This window comes from Bactrocera latifrons, unplaced genomic scaffold, assembly GCF_001853355.1.
Source record: "Bactrocera latifrons isolate USDA-ARS-PBARC rearing strain unplaced genomic scaffold, ASM185335v1 scaffold_66, whole genome shotgun sequence".
In the NCBI taxonomy this organism is placed as follows: Eukaryota; Metazoa; Arthropoda; class Insecta; order Diptera; family Tephritidae; genus Bactrocera; species Bactrocera latifrons.
The window spans coordinates 1285281-1291127 of record NW_017537334.1 but is presented as its reverse complement, the minus strand read 5'-3'; the positions used below and the strand labels follow the sequence as shown (position 1 = coordinate 1291127).

The following is a 5847-nucleotide window of genomic DNA, read 5'->3' as shown; positions in this document are numbered from 1 at the left end:
TCTGCCTGTATGTATGTGCGTTCTACTTCTGCCGCTTATTGCCATAAATATTTAAATTCTTAGTTTGCAARCGTTGCAATTGCGATACAAGAAATTAATGCAGTGTTGAGCGTCAGAGCCGGCGTGACTATTGGATTTCCGCTGATGTGCGTTACAGTTGCACGCAAGTGACAAAAACGCGTACAAAATTTTAACTAAATTTTTATGTATCCATACAATCAAATTGTTGATTATTTAAGTTGAAAAAAAAAAGACAAGATGGCAATGCTGTGTTCGTTCTAAAATCGGACWATGAAACACCCAGTTTACCCCCCAGTTCAAATAATTTTTTTAGATGAGATTTTTTATCTCAATATATTGAATAACTCAAGAAGTCAATATTTACGATTTTTTTAAATAATTTACCGAATGACAAAACTCATTGCATTTTATATGATTTTTTCGATTCGTATGTGTCTTCCGTCCATCAAAACATGTTTGATCTGGTTGATAGTTTTTCCATCAGGAGGGAGCCAGGTAGCTTGATGAAATTACCTATGCTAAGGCGATCAGCCTCAACCCATTTGAAATTCATCAGGCAGAATTTACGTTGGTCACATCGTCCTTACCTTTCGTCGGCTCCATTACATGGCCACTGTGGTAAATCCCAAAACGACCTACTCGTCTCAGTCCTTGTCCCGTCCATTGCAATTCTTAGACGACCTTTACTCCCACCAGGACATCAATCAGCTGGGTAGCGGCACCTTCCCAATTAAGGGACCGGATATTCCCGGTGTATGCCCATAAATCATAATCCTTAATATGTTTACAGTAGTCGTCATCAAAAAGGGTGTCTCTGACCGTTTTTTTTACGGGGGGTGTTCTTTTAACATGGTGGGTTCCAAACCCAATGCACAACACTGGGGAAGGGTGTTTCGCCTTCCTACTTTAGCTCGTCTTCAAACGGGTGTTTTTTGACTACCTAGAAAATACGTGTTCTAAGAGCGGATGTCGTGAGCTGCGTGATCTATATGTAAAATAATTGTTTTTGGCCAGTCCCAAGTGAATGGCAATGGATCCATTTGGATGTAAAAACTGAACCTTCAGAGGGCATTTAGAAAACAAAAATGAACTTGGGAAATAACGGATACTTAAATTTTCATATTCCAAATTCTCTCAATAAAAATGTACAATTTTTGAGTGATTACAAAAAAAAAAAAACGCTAATTCCATTAGCTATATATACATTAGTTTTAGTATGAATAAATATATATTTTTTATAAAATTTGTTTCGTTAAATAGCTTCTTATCTATTAAGAGGTTACGCAAATCTAAAGCTATCAAAAATTATTCTTGGAACTCATGGATAATAAACACTGGATATCAAGCTATTTAAGTCTTATTGGCAAAGAAGTATAATTTTAGCGACAAAAACATACACCGTAGCCTTAGACCTACATTTGCAATTAGGTAACCCAAAACCACTGTGCAGCATATTACCGCGCGCAATATTGTAGCTGTCAGCTAGTTCATTACATTCAATGAGTCACTTGCAGTAGCAATCGCATGGGAGCGTAAATCAAAGTGAGTGCCCTACCGAGAATTGAGTGAGTTCTTTATGTTTGGTAGCACGCTACACGCACACAAATATGGTATATGACGTACATACATATGTGCCACCGACAGCAAAAATAAATAAAGGAACAAGTGAAGTGAAGTACATTTATGTTTTACCGCCAAAGGTGGATACACAAAAGCGAAACCCCCACTGGTGGCATGCGGAACGAAATTCTGTGCAGTTCAGTGCTCTCATTCCGCAAACTGTCAACGAGTTGAAGTAAGCGAAGTAATTCTATAGTATAACACATTTAATTTACAATAAAATGCCCCGCAGTCAAGCAACGTAGCCCATTTAAGCTACCAAGAGAATAAAATAATTAAAATTGAAAAGTAAATTTCAGTACTAATTGCGCACAGTTGAAGTAAACAGGCGATTCTACATTGATCATGTGCATTTTTTTTAATTCGAATAATATTTTTATGCCTCGACGTGCTATGACTTGCAGAACCTGTAGTGATTCGCTTAAATRACGTATGTGTAATAATCTTCCACATTTGGCAGAGCAATTCTAATGAAATCTCACTCAAGTATGCACATATGTGCTTAAGTAAACAATAAAAATARCACTTGGCTGGCACTGCGTTATGTAATTCGCCAGCAGTTCATAATACCAGACACAAAAATATTGTTTTTTAAATTCATAAATTCTATATTCAAAAAAAAAAAGTAAACAAGTGCGAATAATTTATGGAAAAAAGCAAATAACATTGGCTAAAATTACCGAAAAACACGCCAAAAACGATTGCTTTGCTRAAAATGAGTAGCTAAAGCCGGCGTCCTAAAACACCGAAATAACAAAATCAGTGCCAATATGTCAATAACCCAACCGCCTGACTAGAAACACAAGCTATGAATAATACATTATAATTTCTCCATTTATACCATGAACACATACATTCATATATGTGTATGTAAATATGCACATAAGCATATTTTAAATGATGCACTAGGCAATCGCTATCGATGGCCGAAACAAGTGCCCTATATCGCAAACAGTCGCTCACCATAACGCCGGTATCGTATATTATATTACCTAGAACAGTTTTATAGAAAGTTGAATGGCTCATAAATTAMATTTGACATATAAACATACATACATATATACTCATGCAGAGTAAATTTTTATATAATGAGAACCTGGAAATCTACTTTGTTTAAGGTGTATTTTTGTCAGCTGAAAATCCTCTCTTTGAATAATGCTCTTTTTTAGTCTTTTCTGAATAAGCARTTAAGAACAAATACTAGTTTTCTTACTTATACTTATTCCTAAGTTGCAGTGTGAAAAGTGTGTAAGTGAAATCGTCAATTGTAGACTTCCTTCAGATAACTCACAAAAATGAATTCCAACATAAATCCTTCTCAATTCATTATGTTTTAGAAACAAATAGAAAGAAGTCTTGTTACCAGTTCATAAAATTATATACCAAGCCATTTAWTGTCATTAAAATCAGTGATTCTTTGATATATTCTACAGTTCATTTACTGATTATTCACTCATCACCCCCTGAGACACCCTTTAAATATTTTTATGCATTGCTACATTCACAAATACAAGCATATTTCTGCACATGTACTATATTTTGAAAACTGCAGAGTAAACACTGCCTCGCTAAGCCTATGCATTTTACGTTCTTTCCACGCCATTCATTCTGGTTTATCTTCTAAACACTTGTACCCTTTTAATGCCGACACCGTCAACACAATCTTGGCGTCTTTGATAACAAAGTAGCGTGTCGCTGTTTTTTTTTTTATTATATCATATTCTTTTTTTTGTTTCTTGATAACACGACTTTTTGGCGCGTGAAATGTTAATGAATATGACACCTTGAAATGCTAGAAATATTTATCTAATTTATATTTTATCTCAATACACACACATATACAATATATAACTGTTAGATAAGCTACTTGTAGCGTGTTCTTTCACATTTAACCCCTCTTACTGACGGGCGCATTAGCCACACTGTGCTTTCATTTACATATAATTGCAATAAATTTCATTTTGATTGTTTATAATTGCAATAATATTAATTTCCATTGTTCAAGGTTCCGTGTACAAGCATTTAAAAGTTCTCGCTGCCGGTTTCGTTCTCATTTTTATTGCTTAATGTCTGTTGTAAAATATACTTGAGCAATTGCTTTACTAAAATATAAAACGTATATACTTATCTGATTTTGTTTTTGTTGACTTTTTCTTTAGTTTCAAGGCCTGTGTCTTTTGTTCACTCGATACATATATTCTTACATATGGGACGTATGTATGTAATAAGTGTCCGAGAACAAGCAAAGTTTGTGATAATAAATAGTTTTAACTGGATCTTATTTGTAATGTTTTGCAGCCATTTTATATATCCGCAAAGTAAGTTAAGTTGGTTTAAGTCATTAATGGAAATTTAAGTTRTCCTGAACAATCTATTCGAGACTCGATCGGTTATTTTATCATAAACAATACTTCAGAAYCAGCAGCTTCAATTTATTATTTTAATTATTTTACCAGTATTTTATTAGAAATCAAAATACCTTCGCTAGCTTAAGTTGACTTAAGCTCTTTTAAAATATTTCCGTTACATATACTTATAAAATGTATATTTAGTAAAGCTGTTTAGGTTGGACGAGTTGCGGCGATTAGAGAGCAAAAGGAAGATCTTCGAATTGAACTCATTACCTTAAGTAATTTCATTTACTATCACCTCATTGGCCTTTTTCATAAGATCTGAATGCTAATATTTTTCTAATGAGCATTTCGTCTGGTAACTGGCGAATGACATGCGTGATATTTTGCCCCAAGGCCTGAATCGAAGCGGGATTGTCCGCATAAATATACATACATTTACATATCCCCACAGGAAAAAGTTAAACGGTGTGATATTACATGATCTTGGTGGCCAATCGACTATCCTAAAACGTGAAGTTATTTACCCAGTGATGTGTTCTCTCAATAAATTCATTGGTTGATGCGATGAGTGGCTTCGTTCTCAACAAATGATGCCGATTTTTGAAGAAATATGAATCGATCGGCTCACAAACCACACCAACCAATTGTTTTTTCTGTATTGAAATGTCAGCTCTTGAATCTCTTCAGGTTTTTCTTCGCCCCAAATGCGCCAATTTCGCTTGTTTGCCTATTAAATCAGAAATGGGTCTCATCGCTTTATCTTAAAAATGTCGAATCTCTTGGAACATTTCAAGAGCCCATAGAGAGAAGCGATGTCGCTTGGGAAAGTCGAGCGGCTTCAGTTCTTGCACTAGTTGTATTTTGCATGCTTTTAGTTTAAGATCTCGAACGACGAGCGACGTCGAATCTAAAGATGTTGCGAATAGTTCGCTCAGTAGACCGATTATGTTGACCATAAGTTGAACGAACTGCACATTTTTTACAGAATTTGAATTTAAATAATTAAAATGAACGATTTGTAAACGTTGTTCAGGCAGGCGTAAGTCTTTACATGGTGAAATTCCCCACAATACTGGAAAACCTAAAAAAGACCAATATACATATCTACGATTGCATTTTTGAATCTTATATTCTTAACACTAGATATACCAGCGATTGAAGTATACCTATTTATACCAAACCAGTCAAAATGACTGCTCTTAAAAAGGAAGTGTTTAATGGGATTTCCAGTCTTTATTTACGTTTAAATACATACGGTATACAGTAATATAAAATTAATTCTTTAGTTATAACTAGAAACGTAGTAGGTTGTTTTGACTGGTCTGGTATATCTAGTGTTAAACTACTGATGAATCGGAGTAATAATGATATGATAAATACTTAGATAGATCACAAAATGAAGTAAAATTGTCTCCTCCTGTCTAAAACATCGATATGTCATACTTCGTAGAAATCATTCAGCTATGATTGGACAATAATAGAAAATTATTTCCGATTCATTGTGCGGCCTCTATAGGATAACTAAATATATCCTGAACAAGGTATACTAAGTTTACCACGAATTTCGTAAAACCCAGAAGGAAATATSGGAGACCATATAAAATATGTACATATGTATACAAATGATCGATATGACAAGCTGAGTTGATTTAACCATGTCCGTCTGTATATACGTAAACTAGTGATTCAGTTTTTGAGATATACATCTCATCGAAGTCATCTAACGGTAGGCATAGAAAACGTGCTGTTCGAGGGGGTCGGATTATAGGAAGAGASATGTTTGATTGGCATGCAAAGAAGTAATTACAATTATGCGGGAAGTTATTGTACGCTGGACATTTCTCAGTTCGTG

The 5847-nt window shown here is 34.6% G+C and overlaps 1 protein-coding gene across 10 annotated transcripts in view; it reads left to right on the top strand.

The window, feature by feature from the left end:
- LOC108975516 (bestrophin-4) overlaps positions 1 to 5847 on the top strand; it is a 52798-nt gene that overhangs the window by 1198 nt on the left and 45753 nt on the right. The window contains exon 1 of one of the 10 annotated variants that reach the window (XM_018944039.1): positions 2022 to 2071. The exons of the other annotated variants lie outside the window; for them this stretch is intronic. The gene's annotated coding sequence lies outside the window, so the exon portion shown is untranslated. Of the gene's footprint in view, positions 1 to 2021; positions 2072 to 5847 lie in introns of those variants that run through there. 10 annotated transcript variants of the gene reach the window in all.